The 19595-nt window shown below is 29.7% G+C and overlaps 2 protein-coding genes across 6 annotated transcripts in view; one reads left to right on the top strand and one right to left on the bottom strand.

The window, feature by feature from the left end:
• LOC124354008 overlaps nt 1–6831 on the bottom strand; it is a 66538-nt gene extending 59707 nt beyond the window's left edge. For all 4 annotated transcript variants that reach the window (XM_046804124.1, XM_046804125.1, XM_046804126.1 and 1 more), the window contains exon 1: nt 6709–6831. The gene's annotated coding sequence lies outside the window, so the exon portion shown is untranslated. The remainder of the gene's footprint in view (nt 1–6708) is intronic.
• A 1565-nt stretch (nt 6832–8396) lies between these two features.
• Nucleotides 8397–19595, top strand: part of LOC124354007 — a 292185-nt gene continuing 280986 nt past the window's right edge. For both annotated transcript variants that reach the window (XM_046804121.1, XM_046804120.1), the window contains exon 1: nt 8397–8686. The gene's annotated coding sequence lies outside the window, so the exon portion shown is untranslated. The remainder of the gene's footprint in view (nt 8687–19595) is intronic.

The raw sequence follows: 19595 nt of genomic DNA, 5'->3' as shown, positions 1-19595 counted from the left end.
GAAGACACTTTATGATCGAAGTTGGTTTTTGTTCGTATACATTTTCTTGATTAGGGCACAAGGCAAACTCTACAATAACATTGGAAATATCTTAGACAGAAAACGAATTTAAATAGACAGAATTTCATTCTTTATAATCAAATTAGTTTACATTTTGAACCCTAGAGGCTCACGAAGGAATGACTATCAATTATCTCAGGAGAGTTTAAATTGTGATAGAAAAAGAATACGTGAATATAGTGTCCTGTTTTCACCAGAAAACTGCATGTGAAACCGCGGGCAACTGCTAGTATACTATATCTAAAATGTTTGTGTTAAATATATATAAGTAAATGATCAAACTTGAAAAAAGTGTGGACTACCGCAGATTTGGAACGGTAAGTTCCTTGTTTTCAAGGAAGTAAAGGTCGCGCGTGGAAGGTAGTATTTCAAAACCTGTTTCCATAGTGAAGGACCTGTAATTATCAAGCCGTAAACTTCACCCGACAACCTCACTTTTATTGAACCTCCAGCTTGCCGAGATAACGAGGTCGGCACCTACTCTAATGATGAATAAACTTTTGAATAACCATTCAGCTGTTTCAATTCTTCTCTGAGGTTCCGTCTTCTATTGCAATATTGTTTAACTGTTCTTTTTTTGCAACGAAGACTCCCTATGTTCTTCATATGACAACAAACATGGAACGGATTCTGTCATGTTACATTTCATGTAGTTAAATACGTCATGATTTAGTATACTACTTATTAATTCTCAGTTACAACATGTTGGTTTGTATTGTACTGAAGTTAAATAATAGCATAGTAAAACTGGACTAGTTCATTAAATCTGTTGATTGAGATTAAAAATAAAAAACACGATAAATACTATTTAATATTATTAAGGGTCCTTCTTTTACATTTAACAAATTTGGAGTACTAGGTATTATCACCGGACTGATAATAATGATTCAGATTTTTAGGTAATTGTATTTATTATTCGACTTCAGTGTTGAGTTGGAACGAATAACGTTCTTTCTATTGTTTGAACTAATTTTTCAATGATTGATTAAAGTGACTACACTAAATCATTTCGAGCTTTTTGAGTGCATTCCTTTAATAAACTTTGTTTGCTTTATAATACATGTTTGTCACCTTTGGACACAGGAACTACCTCCAACAACTTGTTATCTCCCAATGAAGTCAGTGTAAATAAGCATGTCGAGACAGAATATCATTGATGCTATTGAGTAATATCCTAAAAGTCTAGTGAATGAAGAAGTAGTTCGGGCTACAACACAACAGCCAACAAAGAAATAAAGTGTGTATGTACATAAGGTAATATTCTAAAAGTAACTGTGTTATTACACCATTTCTTACTTTAGAACTTTACTGACATGCAAATTTCTTGGTCCACTACTGGTATTGTAGGTCTACATAGCTCACACTAAAACCTTGGTGACAGAAAGGTCTCTAATTTTGCCTTTTGTAAAGTTCGATTACGAATACTAAAAGTTTGTACCTAATTATTTTCCAAACTTGTTATATGTTAGTAGTGTTATTATCATACAGTTAAAAATAATTGTACTGTCAATGCATAAAATAATGATATACAGATGTGCATAAATTACTCTATCAAATGACAAAACTCTATTTAAGAAACAAAATATCTTTGAATACAAAATGGTATTTTGTTATGGTGAATAGTGTGTAAGGCTAATGGTAATTTTTAACCTTTATGATTTTCTGAAAAACCTTGACCAGTCATTCTCTCTTATAGAGAATTTGAGCTCTGCCCAATGTAGTTATTGGGACAAAATCTATAGAGTTGGTAAATTGCAATGCATTAGACTGAGCATGTTAGTCTGTGTGATTTAGAGGGTTAACAAATAAACATTTTATAAATAACTATATGAAAGAATAACCTATTTAAACAGTTATGTAAATTTTTAATAAACGATACCTTACAGGAATTAAATTGGAAATAAAGTAATGAAAATTTAGTCACATATCCTCCTTAATTGTTTTACAAGCTAATCGTGTGAGAAACACAGTATGAGGGGGAAATCTTAATGAATCAATAAATGTAACAGTAATGTGAATATACTCAAAATAATAATTTAAGCAAGGGTGTTTACAAGTTTTTGTATAAATTTCATACTATGCACCCTTACTTTACTTAATTTCATTATGATGGTGATTATTATCATAATTATAATTTGAGTAATTAAAAGAAGGTTGACCCTAAGATGGCAATTTAGTTATTTATAAAATAATTGTCTAGTTGAAAACGGTTTTTAATTTTATAATGCACTTTATTTAAAAATGAACGGAGACACTTTTCAATAATAATCAGGAGACTCTGATAATATAGATGATTGTTTAAGTGAGTGCCAAAAAGATTGGTAATTATACAGATGGATGTGCTACAAAAAAAGGAAAAACTTTATTACCTACAGCTTTCATAAGCAAGATTTTGGTGTAGAGGCAGAGTGGCAATTTTTTGCTACTGCCTATGGAAAAAGACTATGTGATGAAGTTGGGGGTTCAATGAAAAGTCTTGATGAAAGAAAAAGTGTACAATATGTATATGAAGACCAAATTTTAACTATTTTCCCACTCTATGTATGTGTAGTTGAAAATCTATCTGGAATTAATTTTACCTTCTCCACCCAAGATGTGTATGTTCACTGTCAAATTTATGAATAGCTATTTCAGTCAATCAGTAACTATTAAGGGTAAACAGGAACATCATGCTTTTATCCCTGTAAATTAAAGTATATCAAATATGTACATAATATTATCTGTAGATACAACAAAGGAAACAGTGACTATCCAAAAATGCTCTGAAAAACTGTAAATGACAAAAATGGATATATAACCCCTGCATATGACCAAAAGTGGTGTATAGTGCGTGTTAGAGAAGAATGAAGGAAGAAGATGAAATAAGTGACATATCTGCCTGCACCTTGCTGTTTCTACATACAGACATATTGTGGATACCATTGACATATATACTTTGTGAAGTTGATTTCACCACTCCTACAGGAAGGAGTGTTACATAATAACATGCCATAAAAATTTCATAAATCTTCAATTCTGAACAACTTATACCTAATATGTAAGTGTTAAAAATGTTCTTCTAAGTTCATGATTAATCTAATAGAGTTAAAAAATCTGTAGCTGGTTGGCTGATTAACAACGTCTTAAAAAATCTTTTTTTAAATTATTATTTAACTATGAACCCATTAGCCTCTCACTTTGAAACTGAGATTCACTTAACAAAAATTTAACTATTTATAGGATTTTTTTAATTTTCACACTTTTTGAGAAAAACATTTTTAATTTGATTAAAAAAAAACTTTTTATGCTAAAGTATGTTGTGTTGTTCACCAAAAGAAAGAGCATTTAAAACGGAGTAAAATGACACCACTCCCATTTCTCTAGTTCGATCAGGAGTAAACCTCTTATGATGATTTCAAAAAATTGTTTTTTGGTAGATTTTGAGAAACTCTACATACTTTTGAAACCATCTGAAATATTTGGGGAAAAATTGGAAATTTTCTTTTAATCTATATGAGGACTATATTCATTCCAAATTTCATCAAATTCTAAGATGGTCAGGTAATTGTTTTATTTTAGCATGTTGATTTCATATATAGAATTTAGTTTTTATTACAGTTTTTTTTTGTTAAATATGATGTATATATTCTGCATTGACTTTAATTTGGAGAGTTATGTATGTTTAAAACTGACAGTTGTCATTAAAAAAAAAGAAACATATAATGTGTTTTAATCCTTGATTAATCAAGGGTTTGAATGCAGTAAATATTTTTTAAGTTTTATTTTTACATATTAATTTATTAAGTATTCTTATAATTTACTGAAAATAATGAATCAATGTTTACTTTAGTTACTTAACAATTTTTGTTTCATTTTCAAAAGGAAAATACTTAGAAAGTAAAAATAATAAAAAATAACAGAAAACAATTAAATTTGGAAAGGTTGTCAATTAATAAAAGGAACTGGTAACTGAATGGGCTGACAGTAATGCCTCTGGCAATCAGCGTTGGCTGCTTCAATCCTGTCCTGCACTGATGGCAACGAAAAAAAAAACATTCCTCGAGATTCTACTAATCAGTAAAATATAAAACTCCAAGAGGCCTATAACCTATAATATTATTCTACATAGCAGGGCAAAGTAACAATGACAGTGCACAAAGAATTCAAATTCCATTGAGTAAAAGAAAAAGACACAAATTTCCTGTCCATTCTCCTACAATAACAGTGATATACTTCAAAATGCATTCTTAACTCAAACTTTTACATCGAATATGCAGAAAAATACCACTCACTAGTGATTAAAACACCATTTTCACAACAGAAAGAGCTTTGTAAATGACTTTGCAACCAAATCTAACTGATCAGTAAAATTAATATCGAGATGCCCACATAAGTTATGTAATAGCAAACAAAACCGAAATAACAAAGGAAAAGATAATGAATAATCTTCACCATGGAGGTAGAAAAGATGAATAAACTCCACCATAGAGATAGAGTAGGAACTGTGACCAAACTGGTTAAAAGAGAAAGAAGTATAAAACACTCTTAAATTTACTTCAAAAGTTGTTGTTACACATAATTTATTATTCTTCCTGCACAAATTTTCAGGTGAATGTTTACAACTTTGCTATCCTCCTTCACACTCAGATGATTGGACTAATTGATATATGACCTAAAATTAAAACATTTCAATAATTTTTGTACAATATATGATCTGCGATCTCATAAAAATTCTTCCTGAAACTTAAAATATTAATGTTAAGAAGTTGTTAAAAGTGGTTTTAGATCATTTTAGGAAAAGTAACTCAAATAAAAATTATTCAAATAATTATATAAGTTATAATACTTGGTATACTGTGTTGCAAATATACTATATTTTTCAGAAATCCCTAGCAAATATGCCAATTCCACTTAGCAGTTCTAACAAAAATGCCCACTGTTGTAGAATTAAAATATATTACAAAGGGTCAATCCATATGAAATGGTCCAATGAGGGTTGCTTGACTATTTTTTAAATATTTTCATTTTTTATATGTTTTTACCATATTCACAAGAGGTTCAAAAATTATTTTTAAATAATTTGATCTTTTACCGTTTATGCATGGCGGCCATTTTTGTTTATGAGAATCTTGCGATTGTTGGCTTTGTGACATTAGCGTTAAATTGATTATCACTGGATTGGATTATGCTAGAGGGCTTCCAAAACAACACCATTCTTTTCAGAAAGATCTCTTCTACAATACTTGTTATTTTCTTCATAGCTCTAAAAGCAAATTTTAACTCCTAAAATCGTCCCCAATTTTGTAGCTTATGTATTAATTTCCTAAGCTACAGATGAGTTTATTAGCTGAGTGCTAGTGAAGGCTATCACCTTCATACTAATGTGTTATAATTATAAAAAGTTAAAGAGCGCTCACATGATTTAAGTTTGAATTTAGTTAGTATTTTGAGGGATGTTTTTCTTTTTCCACTAGAAGTCCGGAGCCACCTAAGCCAGATACATTTCTGATTGGTACTTTCCAAACCTCAGATCACTTGCCAGATCGTTAAACGTGATCTGACATAGGAAAAGTTGGACAGTCTGGGACATGAGCTGAGATTGGAAAAGTACTATTAGGAAATACCTCTAGCCATCAGTGTGGACTTAGGTGGTCCCACACTTCTAGTGAAAAAAGCAAAACATTCCTCAAGATACTACCTAAATTCAAGCTCAGATCACTTAAGCGCTGGTTAACTTTTTATAGTTACCTTCGTATATAGCCTAATAACAAATGGTAGCTAGGGACAGAGTGACCTCCTCACTGACATTGCTTCCTTTAGGGAGGCAGAAAACAAGAAACAATCGTAATAATGGCATGTAATTTTGACAGTAAGTGAAATAAAGTCTGTTCTTTTTAATAATGTAATTTTTTAGTACCCCGGTAAAAAAAACTCTTCCAAAACTAGTATCCTCCAAATAATACCAAGGTACCATAAATATGCATAGGCTACCAAAAACATAGCACTGTGGACCAAGTCAAGCATATGATCAATCTTTAGTATGAACTTTTACATTGTTCAACATTTGTCTATGTAGGCCTGTGTTGTTTATAGTTTGGATCATAGGCTAGCTAAAGTGCTAACGTAAATAAATAGCCGATGCAACAACAAATACTGACTGATGCCATAGTTTTACCTAAAATTCAGCTTAGGCTACAGGCCAAAACAAACAGAACATATGGTTAATGTGGTAAGTTGCATCTTTGAATATAGGCTCTTTGAATAAATAATCTTTACATTTAAGTTGTAAGACAAGATATGATCATAGGTGACCATCTAACTTAACCTTGCCTTTTAAGGCATACCTTGGATGAAGTCAAATTTACAACTGTTGCAACAGAGACTAAGTGCAACTGGTTTCCAAAGGCCAAAATCAACTGTCTATTGATCCAAGGGAGTAGCAACTTTAGCATTCAAAGAGTGCAATCACGTTTTAAATTCAATTAAGGATAGGCTCGCTTCCTGTGCAGAGATTTGATACGATTGCCAAGGCCATACAGTATGTGTGGTTAGAATGAATCATCAACTGTGGAATAGTTTAATCAATGGCAATGTTTTCAGTTGTTTACAATATTATGTCTATATCGTATAAAAGAATTAAAAGTATAAGAAAACGTAATAAACACTTACGGTGGTGAAAGAAGATAGAATGAAACGCCTGTCAGCAATAAACAAAAACACCGAGAAACAAACAATCAATCACTTCAATCACAGCCTCTCATACAAGCGCTAATCTGTCAAACTGAAACTGAAACTGGCCTAGCTAGCCAATCAGTGTAGCCAACGATAAACGTAAAACTTCTCTCATCTGAATGAAAACTCCCTCTGTGTAATTTTTTCACAGTAGTTTTGACCCCCTTATAAAACTACCTGGAAAACTATTTTATTATGAATGAAAAGTGAATAATTTTTTAAACCCATGTAAATATTTCCGTTCTATAATATCTGTACTAGCCTAACTCAACTTCCTGATTTGTTACAGCATAGTTAATTTGCTTTAAAACGGAGTGGGAAATACGAGTATATACAGACAGACAAAAGCTGCTCGTTTGAAAAGAAAAAATAAACTAAAACAATGTAATGCAGCTATGGTGGTGAACTGCAGCTAAACTCAATATTCGCATTACAATAAAGTATTGACCTAGATTTTATTTGAATTGTATAAATAGCATATTCTGTAGGAAAAGGAGAATTGTACAAAGTTAATGTGGACCCTTCTGTTGCTCCTTAAATTGATATTCATTTATATGAAAGAAAGTAAGTTTTAGGCTTGTCATTGAAACACATTTATATAGCTAAACTCTTCTTATTCCCATTTCCCTTACCAACTGTAACACATTTTTATATTTGAAGATGGCGATTCTAGAGTAAGAGTCTTTCGATAAAATTGTTTCGATTTCAAACTCGATTAATTAAAAATAGTTTTACAGGCATACGCAAATGGTTAGCTATGTATTTTTAATTTTAGTCTGGTAGTGATCCGTTAACATATTAAGAGAATCTGACATGCCGGTTGTAGGTGGAAATAAGATGGTAAGATAACATATTTTCCCAACTTTATTGCATATTTTACAATAATAAAAGTTATAAATTAATAACAGCATATTAATAGGTAACCGCAACAACAAACTGTGCTCAAAATTCTATTGTAGAGGCTAAATATAAATTGTTGTAGTTTATTTTCATTTTACTATTTCGAGAGGCTTTCGCGTTCGTTTCCTGACTATGTCTCAACAGTTATTAAATCTATAATTAGAAACTAAAGACACGTGATATTGAGCTAAAGTATACTTATTTTCATAACAATAATGCATGCTTTCTAAATAAAATCTCTTATCGAATGAGGAAATTTAAAGTTAAAATATACCCAATTCTTCTATTCGAATATGTTTACTTGACTAAACATCATATTTTCTATATAATTAATTCATATAGGTTATTTTTTGGAATCAATATCCCGCTGAGAAAATCCCGCAGGCAGGGAAAATATAAACTCAGTGGCAACACTACTTCGTACCACGGCCACCTAGCTGTAGTGTAGCCAGTGCCATTAAAATAATGACTCACTAACCTGATAACGGACCATCTGTTTGTCAACATTAAAAGTAATGAAGTAAAATTGAATAAAATATTATTATACTAGATTATTTTGAAATAAAAGTAGTTAAAAACCAAGTCGTATGATTAGACTTTAGAAGCACGATTTTTTTTATACGTGCTGGCTAAACAGAGTGCTCACAACTGTTGCCGAAGGTCACCAATCCATATCAGCTGCCCGGCGCAGAGCGCTGCGCACAAGCTACGGATCCGTTCCAATGTTCGCGCAATAATATACAATAGAGCACTATGCAATATCTTTTTACAATTTGGACATTGAACAATTTATGGTTTTTATAGGTGATGCTCTGTGTGATAAATTAAGTAATAAGTTGTTAGTGTAGGACTTTTCAATAAACTGCAAATTGCAATGAAATGTCAATTTTAAAGTAATAATTTTGATAAAACAGTGGGGCTGGTGGACCATTACCAGGGTGGGTTCCTATTTTCAACAAAATAAAAATATAAAGACATTATATTTTCTCTACTCAACAGCAACAATTCAATATTTGTGAGTATTGTGTGTTTTAGTAATTAATTTTTTATGACAAATTTTTAACTGATAAATGTTACTGTAGTTATGAGCCTATGATAACATAAGATTATATTTTAAGATTAGTATTTTAAGCATTTGATGTCATATGGCAATAACTTTTTTATTTTTGAAAAAGAAGCTAATTGAAACAACCATAAATTTCACAATAGAACAGTTGTTAAATAAACTGTTAATTTAATTATAATTTTGTTTAGTTGTGGAAAAATTACTGACTAAAACAATTAAGTTATTTTAATAAATAGACAACAGTGGTCAACTTTTTCAAACTTGAGATAGTTTAAGTATCTGCAAAATGATACCCACATTTTTGGGAATTAAACATATTAACCTATAATTTTAAGTTTCAATAAAAGTAGGTAGTTATTACTAGTGTTCTAAACTCTAAAATGTCCTTATTTAAAATTGAAACAGAAGTATAAAGTAACAAACATTTAGTTTGATATAAAATAAAAAGGCTGCTAGTGGACAAATGCTTTGCAATTGATGCTACTTCTTTACTAATGTGGTGCTTGTTGCAATTTAATTTAAATATCAGATCTGTTTCACTTTTACTGTCAAATTTCTTAGAATTCAATAATTATATGAAGATACATGTTTGTAATATTAATTATTTAACAATTTATTATGTAGTTATATATTCAGAAAAGCTTATAATGAATAAACTTACTTTATTATCATTCATTTGTTCTAAAACAGAATAAGAACTAAATAATAAAACTAAATTTAGTAAAGTATGGCAAATATAAGAAAATTAACTGTAAAATAATACCAAATTAAATTTAAAATAAAAGTATATTTTGAATATAAAATATACAATACAGAAACTTTAATAATTATATTACATTTTACTGTAAATTGACAAATTCTCTGTACAATACAAGAAAGATTATAATTTTTTAATCTCACTTCTTAGTTATTGTAGCTTCAAAGTATTCATTTCTTATTGTGTATTCATCATTAATTTGTGAGTTGTTTGTCCAAACAAATCAAAGTCTAATCATTATGTTATTAGTTAGTGGCTAACATGTATATAATAATAATGTACACTGAGAAACATTTCACAAAATGCTAAGATCAGATCGTTCAATTCTAAAACTGCAAATACTTATATATTAAATTAGTAAAAAATAAAAGAAGTTATAAATGTGTTTTATTATCTACAATGCTTTAATCCAGTGAGTAAATTAATTGAAGAAGTAATAAGTCAAATTAATTAGATATAATTTTATAATTTTTCACAATTTGAAAGTAATTTCACAGATTATACATACATGGTCACTGATTATTTTGTAGTTGTGATGGAAATAATCACTTATCTTAATAAATAATTCAAAAGTTGACTGAAGTAGAATACTAATAATTGTATTTATTATTATTCACACTGAAAAATCGTTTGTAAGGCATTTATATTTATTTTACACAAAGGAAAAATAATTGAGTTAATAATTAAGTTAATATTATGTCTTATCTATAGGCTAGTTTATCATTTTGAGCTTTAGACTTTTAACATTCATATTTGCTACAACAAACAACTGATGAGGGATGTGTGGTTACAAGTACTTTTACCATTTCCATAAAAACGAAACTCAGAAAACATGCAGGCAGGGAAGAGGTAATTAAAAGTCATGTTGACTGTGGCCAAAAGGACCCTGGGGGAGAGGGTGTACTGTAACCCTCACTTTATAAACTAGTCAGATTATGACCAAATTTGTTCTAAATTTTCATGTTTTTTTATGGAGTTTTCTGATTTCCTAATGTAAATTGGGGATGAAACATTTTTTGTGAGTATTCTAAAATGTAGAAACACGTTTAAAAAACAAAGGGTCAAAATTAGACAATTTATACAAAGGTGGTCAAGGTACCTGAGAGGAGCCTTTTGGTCATAGTCAACATAGACTTTTCATGACCTCTTCCATGCTTGCTTTTTAGTACACTTTCGTTATAATGGTACTATTAGAAGTCCTTGTAAAATCACACTAATTCTAATGTATTTTCACAAAGTTGTCAGTTGGCTTTCCAAAAAATAAACATTATCACACAAGTTCTAGAAAACAATATTGTAAAAATCTGACAATGTTTAGAAAAGAGGGGTCATAATAACCCTCCTCCTCCCCAAGGGGTATAATGTACATCATATATTTACTATTGGCTATAGGAATACAACTTAAAATAAAAAAAGCTGGATCAAAGGAAACGGGCTAACTCCCAGAGACTGGGGATCACCGACATGGCCTAGCCACAATATCCGGCGAGGTCACTTATTTAATGTTTTAAGAGTAGAATACATTTACAGTAATCATTCAAGATGGGCTGATGATTTTATTATGCTGTAATTAAAGTTAACATGAAGTAAATAATATTTTATAAAACATCAACAGTCATGTTTATTATGGTTTATAACAAGAGCGACACAAAAATATAATCCCTTTGTCTTATCCATTGATATAATCAACGATAATAACTGATAGTTGTACCCTTTTGAAAAAGCAACAGTTTATTTTATAGCAATGTTGTGCCTTTAGAGTTTATGTGACATTTTTAATCTAAAAATATTAACGTACATCTAACAGAGTTTAATTATTATTACAGTACACACCAAATTAATTCTTATTGTGTATATTACATAATGTTAGTTCATATTATTACTAGATAAAATAAGCCCATATCAAACCTTATTGAGAACTAAAAATACACATCTGTATACACACATACATCCTAGAAAAGAACTCATTATTCTTTAATCTAGTTAAACAAGGTATAACTATGCCACACCATGTGCCATAGTGCCTACTTTGCTGAGGTTTCATGCAAAATTTCTAATTTGCAGCTCATTTCATAAATATAAAATGATGCACCATAGAACTCATTCTTGTATAAATTAAGATTCATGCTAAATTACAAGTCTATAGGTCATTTTGTTTTCGAGATATTGTACGGACAGACAGACAGAAATGAAATTTTTCCAGCCCCACCAGAGATAGGCTTCGCTAAAGCTCAGCCAATTACAAAATGTTGAGGGGATGATTTGAACTTCATGTTCTCCTGTGAGTATACCACTGGTTACATGCACCTATTTGGAAAGTGTTAAATATTTAGTAGATATATGTTAATTTTAATGAATATATGTCAGTTACAAATAACTTATTCATAAAACAAGAACAGATGAACAGAATCTATAGTTATAAAAAGCCACAAGGTGATTTTTGTAAACACAATTCCTTTGTTATTTATAAATTGATTATAACAATAGTCTAAAACATAGCCTTGGTCAGTAATTTTGCAAAGTGGGTTTTAATTTTCTTTATTATAATTCAGAACAGCATATGAAGCCTTGAAATTTAAGTTTTTTGTCATAAGGATAACATAGAGATTAATTTAATTTTGAAACAACATACAGCTATTTATTCAGAAAAATACAGGTAAGTAAACCAAATAAATCAGTTTCATTACAGTTGCATTCAAAAACACCTGTTCATCGGTGAAATAGGGGTAAAAATATAACCCAATAATAATGTTATTACTCAAAACATTGTAATTATATCCTCAACGATAGAAGAATGAGGATAATTAAGATTAAAGGATAAGTTTAGATACTGATTATTTAAAATCATAAATACTTAAAGAGATTTTTAAAGTAATAATCTAAGTTTAAAGAGTAATACAATTACATGCCGCTTTTGTGATACATATTTCAGTTACTATGTTATTCTGTGTGCTATAACAATAAAAAAATGAAGATTATAATTTTTCAACAGACAAGTGTATAGTTTTGGTGATTGGAAATGACTCATAAAAATGTTCAGTAAAACATGAGAAATTATAAAACTTTTTGCAATGGTAGGTGGCAGCAAAAATATTATGATGTACACCTTCATTATCGACGTAGATAATGATCACTTTCTCCCCAAAATATGAATAACTCCAAATGTTGACGCATTTTTATAACATTTGCTGCTGTGCCCAAATTGACTTTTATATTACAGAAGAGTATACAAAAATGCGTTGTCCAAAAGAAATAATTTTACCCAAACTTAATGACAAAATTGTTCAATATATTATTACAACAAATTAATAACTCTAATTAATAAATTTGAACGCTTACGTTCAAAACTGTGAGACAGATGTTATGGGGAACTGATAACTAATCATCATGTCAGATGTCTGCATGGTTATTATTTATTCCCAATTATCTTACTTATGCAAAAACAAAATAGTTTACAATTTGTCAACAGCTAATGACTTTGACGGTGTATTTAAAGCTGAGAATGGTTGTCATATAATCCAAAATTTGTAATTTAACAAACAATTGAAGTAACATAAAATAGCATGTTATCCTTTGAAATTGGATCTAATACCATATCCTCTATTTTTTCTTTATGAAATCTGTATTGATTTTGACGGTTGTCTAAAGTTCATTGTCTGATGTTGAAAGTCGAAATTAAAAAAACCATTTCCTACCACATTAGTCTTTGTAATGGCTATTAAGAAAGGAATTCCACTTTCCAAAGTTGCTGTACACAGCGTGTTCCAAATTGTATGCAATGATCTAGAAAACTATAAGAGATATAGCAAAGATTAAATGGACAAAGTTGTGCACAGTAAAAAAACCCCAATAAACTAATGTAGTTAAGTTAATTACGCCTAATTAAAAAAGAATATAATAAATAAGTACATTTTGTTTTATGTAATAGGAAAGTAAAGACCCAGTTTTCAAGTAACTTTTAATTTTCAAAACGTTTTCAATATGGCCTCTTTTCTGCATAACGCACATTTCAATACATGATACTCTGTGAGTAAAAAACTCCATTGGTGTCGTCTTGTGAGTGTGTTACAACAGCCATTTTTAGTTAGAGTAAGATAAGATTAGTTAAACATTTAATTAAGTTGTTTTATTAGTTTTATTAATTTAAACGTCAATTGAACGTCATCAATCTTTATTTTTATTTTTTGTAAGATTATAGAATACTAGCTGTTTCCCGCGGCTTCGCACGCGTCTCTTAAGCTTTGCCCGTATATTTCTTTGCCTTCAAATAGTGTTTGGCTATTTAATAAACGTAACTGTGTCGTAATTGCAGTTCATAATGTGCAGGCGCTTTGATAACTGTTATATCTTGCAGTACAGCCTGGTGGTGAGTTACATCAATGGGCATTGCATATAAACCTTCTACATAGAAAAATACAAATTTTCATAGTGATCGGTCCAATAGTTTCTGAGTATATAAAGGACAAACACACAAACATTCATTTTTATATATTACTATAAGTGTAAAGAAATTTAAAATAGTAATTAAATTATATATAAATATATTTTTTGTCGCATTATATATGTTTACAAAGAACAGCTGATTAAAAATTTGAAAAGACTCTTTCACTTAATAACATATGTTTGCTGCAATGCATTTCTTATGGGTATTTCTGTAACCAGTGGGGCGGAATCCTGAATCGGGAAAGGGATAAAAAGTATCCTATAACCTTCTACAGATCAAGACGAACAAATTAAAAAAAAAATTAGGCGAATCCGTCCAGCCGTTTGTGAGTGATGCTGTTACACACGAACAGTTTCATTTTTATATATATAAGATGATACAATTTGAAACTAACATGTTATTCTGCTAGTTAGTCACAAACATAACAGTAACAGTCATTTTTAGACTTACCCTGTCATATAATTTCTGTATTTCACTAAACAGCTGAAACCATACTATGTGCAGTGAAATATCACTTTCAGGTTTATCAACTATCTGAACAGAATAATAAAAATTCTCTTCAAACAACCATGCAACACAGGTTTGTATTAGTTATCTGATGAAATCTACAAGGAAAGTGTAACACATATGGTATTTTTGAAATCAACAAAAAATATACTTTCTTTTTATTAAGTAAACAATGGGTTGTTATATTTAAAGAATTGACTTGAATCCTACAAAGCTAAAAAAAATAATGCTGATTTCATGTAAAAAAAAAAAAAAAATAAAATAAAAACGGTTCATTATTATAGGTACTAATAAGAAAACTGTGACAGTTTGAAAATTTTTACCAAAAATCCATTTTTGAGCGCTGCTAGTGAAAGATGCAACCATTAATTAACTTAACTAACTTGATTTGTTGGTCTGTTTACTACACACAATTTTGTCCATTTAATCTTTGCTATATCTCTTATAGTTTTTTTTAAGATACCTTTAGTGTGCATAATATTTGGAACATATTGCATATCCTGAAGTCAGTTTTTTTCAAACATCAACTTTGTGTTGTATTAAACTGAGCCTAAAGCTATCAAAAGTATAAAAATTGATAAAACAAAAACTAAATCTCAAACTGGATACTTTATTATTAGAAATAATGTTTACAATAAAATTACATTTTGTAAGCATTCTGTTTTCTTGTATAAAACTAACTATACTAACTGGTGTGATGTGCTCTTCAATCAGATTCATACCATAATACCTAGTGTAGTATGCTCTTCAATCAGATTCATCCTATACTAACTAGTGTGATGTGCTCTTCAATCAGATTCATCCTATACTAACCAGTTTTATGTGCTCTACAATCAGATAACTAGAGAGTTGTACTAATACAAAAATACATTAGTGAAAGATGTGCAATGTAATTGAAGAACCAGTGGTACAAACTTTATTTAAATCTTAAAAAATGTTTAAGCTATTATCTTTGTCTTTAAATTATTGTATTGTTGTATTACTGTGTTGATATACCACTATTTTAATTGAATTTTAAATATTACCAACATCAGTGTCATTCAATGGCATCATTTTGTCACATGATCAATATATTTGACGTGCTTTGTTTTTAAATATTATGTAAAGGTAATCACAACCCAGTCAGTCCTTGACATATAAAAAACTTGGATCATTGGTTCTGAGCTTACATTGCCCATTTTTATTAATTTATTATGCATTAGTAACAAAATTCAATTTTCAAGAAATTCAATATTGAAAGTTGTTAACTATTGCCATTTTTAATGACATTATTTTATAGGATTATATGGTACTTAAGGATACTCACAATATATGTACCAAGTGTCAGTGCTGTAGCTTAAACCGTTTTAAAACTAAAAATATTTTCTTTAAAACAGAATTGATATGAAAATGGAAATTAAAACATTTTGGAACTTTTTGTTCTGTTTAAAATTTTTCAATTTTATCATTAGATCCAATTTCTAAAATACTAATCCCCTATTATAGTAAATCCTGTATGAAACGTTTCTCTAATAACGATTTTGATGAATCGATTGATCATAATATAAAAATTAAAAAATACACAGATTTTATTCTGAAACCATTATTGTTTATTAACACTTTGGATATTCTGTTGTCATATTTACATGTTCAAATTCACCATGCAGAGAGAAAAACCATAAAATAACCATTATTATTTATGTTACAGTTAGCACCGGCCAAATAATTATCACAACTAGCAATACAGAAATGCACTACTTGTTGCTTCGAAAGAATGAGGGCTCTCGTGACTGGATGTTAAACAAACAATAGTGTTTGCCAAAAGTGACAAATAAATCCCAAACTTTATAGAATATCCTGTTGTGACTTAATTCATGTGTAAAAATAGAAAAAAGTTACAAAGGTCAAACTGATTCTCTTTAGTTGGAAATGTATTTTAAAAGTAATTCCTGAATCACGTAATCATTCAAAAATTTGCCTTTCTCATAGAAATGTTGTATTTAATTTATTACAGAACGTATAAGCCCAAATATTTCATATTGAAGAGGTCCGAAACAACAGATCCCATCGTAAGAAGGAGGATATAGCTAGAGTGTATTTATAAAGTAATTAAATAATCATTACAGTGTTCTACTTGTAAAGTTAAACTTTCCATATGAACATCCCCATTTTCTAACTAATATTATGTAAAAAGTGTTTGTAAGTTCTACTTATAATTTTTGGTCTAGGGATTCGACATGTTCTTGTACAGGTCAGATTATAATGTATAAAGGATGTGCATGTCGAATATGAACTTTTATTATTTTTGGTAAATAAGATCAGATGGATGTCTTATAAGTAAAGTAAAGTATGTCTTGTGAGTTCCAAGCGCTTCCGATTGTATTTTGATGTGATCGCAATGTTACGGTGTTTTGTGGTGGGAGGGCAGGGAAGAGAGAGTTCGGAAACTGTGTTCTCTTGAGAGAAATAACTTATTTTGTTGCGAAATGCAATTCTTATCTAACCGTAAAACTAATCTTAATTATGAATTTACCTTCTGGCTTAGTCAGAGAAAAGGTAGTTTTCATATGTGGCTGTCATCTCGATATGTCAAACTGTAGATGCGTTATTAGCTTAGACTAATTTGCACAAGACTGATCGTATGGTAACTTTTTAAGGTTTTTCATGTTAATATATGTTGTAACACGTTCAAATATTTATATATCTTACAAGATAAAATCGTGATAAACATATAAATTTGTTTGTAAAATTATAAACTTGTTTTAAATACAATCTATCCAAAACTTTATGTGTAAAAGTATCCACTTATAATAACAAATCAATGTTGTTTTATACGTATTGTATAAGGCATACACTTCATACCTTATAGAATCGAAAGACTTGGAAGAATAAAAATTGCTTAGCAATTTAATACAAAGTTTTAATGTTGTGAAATACTCTAGATAAACCATCTTTAAACCTTTTATTGGTTGAGAGTAGCCTCTGAACTTATTTAAGCAATGCATATATATATATATATATATATATATATATATATATATATATATATAGGTATATATATATATATCACTTAATACCAAGTTTATTTACAAATTACGGCATTATTTTCACAGCGTTACTATAAGCATATCTATATCTATATCAATATATGTATATCTATTCAAAAATTGTACGGCCACGGTCCGAAAAACTTTATATATATCTCAAAATAACAAAAAAAAAAACATTGCAAATTACCAGGAAATTCAAAAAGCCTTTTGTTTTGATCTATGATGCATAATAACTGAGTTATAGCAATTACTTTACCAAAATTTGATCGGCCGTCATCTTGAAATCATAAGATAAATTGTGAATAAGACATAAAGAATATGTAAAAGTACCAAAATAAAAGTCGTTTATAATTACATAATATTTTTTTGAAATCTGTCACATTGAGTCTATATTGGGAAATATCTGAGTTACAATTTTGGCGCAAATGCGAATGGTCTAAGAGCACGTTCAAGGTATGTGCAAATACCGCCTCTGTAAACTTTTTACACTGTATATAATATATAAGGTCTGTATATATAATGATAACTTGTCATGCTTAAGTTTTATAATTAGTGTAACAATCAGTCGTAATTGTGTGCAATATTTAAATTTATTGGTTGAACTTTAGCGAAGCATATTACTCGAGGGACAGCAAAACTTCTCTTTGTCTGCCAGTCTATCAGTTTACAGAATATGGACAGAACGAAATTCATAATTAAAAAGTTAACAACATTTATTTCGGCGCGTAGTTCGATACCACATGCCGTAGTATATCCGACAAAGAGTCAGTCATGACATTATCACAATTTTTACTATCACAATGTTGACTAATTTTTAACATTATATATAGTTAAAATTGGAATAGTTTGTTGCTTTAATTTCAATACTACGTCAGATTAGAATTCCCAAAGCTGTTTGGTATCAAACATTAAATAATATGAGGCAATGTTTTATTTGAACAAAACCACCAACCCGTTTTTCGAGCCTATACACCGTTACTATAAAGAACTAGAACAAAAAACATTCATGTTCTATTTATTTTCTGCGTTTAACTAGATAACTCTTTTATGATTAATTAGATGATAATTGACAACTGCGCGGCGGGCCGGTGGTGACGCATACTTGAGAAATAAATACAGGAAATAACGGAAAAAATGATTCGGATCGAACTACTCAACCGATTTTAAAAGTAAAAATTTAAAAATTCATAAAAAATACTGCCCATAAAATTACTACCTGAAAATTCATTTTCAAATTTATATACAGGGTGATTCGGTTAGTGTTACCGGCACCTTTCTGAGCTGATTTTACTATAAAAAATAAAGAAAAAAGTTCATATAAACATGGGTCCGGAAATGCTTCCTTACTGGGTTATGGCCAATTGAAGATTTCACCAAAAAATTGTGTGCAGGAGGTCAAGTGATGATTTGCCGCGTGTTTATGAAGAGATATTTATAGGCGAATGCAACTTTTTCTAACGGATTTTTAGATGAGAAATTGAATAAAGTTCATCTCATAGCTGTATCTCATTTAGTTTTTTTTGTTATACTACAAAAAACAGAAATAAAATAATTTTGAAAACACTTTTTTAAGGTTTAACGGACAATTATTTTGTTAAATAGGCATTGAAGACCCACATTTTTACAAAGAAACTTGCAGAAAAAATTTAATTCTGAATAAAATTATGTGCCATACGGCTATTAACAGCGAAGTATTAGTTTCTGGAATTTAATTTTACAACAAACATTCTACCAAGCAAGAAATTCCAAAGCAAAGGAAAACCGCATTATAATGACATAGAGTAGCCTACACATTAAGATTTTATTAGGATGCAATTTAAATTAAGTTTTAAATAAAAATTATTGTTTTTTCATCTAAAGCTTATAATACTACGTACCACTTTCATAACAGTGTTTCAAAAATCAGTCCTTGTACTTCAATACACTTAGCAGCTCGCTTTCTGATTGATCGAGTTATCCTCCGCAACGCTGCAACGATTGTTTTTGATTTGTGCGGCGGCATCTTCAATTCGATTTATTAAACTCTTCACGTGTATTTACTTTTTCCTGGTACACCAGGTTCTTCATCCAACCCCATATACAGAAATCTAATGGAGTTAGATCTGGTGATCTTGGTGGCCA

The sequence above is a fragment of the Homalodisca vitripennis genome, chromosome 2, assembly GCF_021130785.1.
Source record: "Homalodisca vitripennis isolate AUS2020 chromosome 2, UT_GWSS_2.1, whole genome shotgun sequence".
NCBI classification, from domain to species: Eukaryota; Metazoa; Arthropoda; class Insecta; order Hemiptera; family Cicadellidae; genus Homalodisca; species Homalodisca vitripennis.
This window is presented reverse-complemented; position numbering and strand designations above follow the sequence as displayed.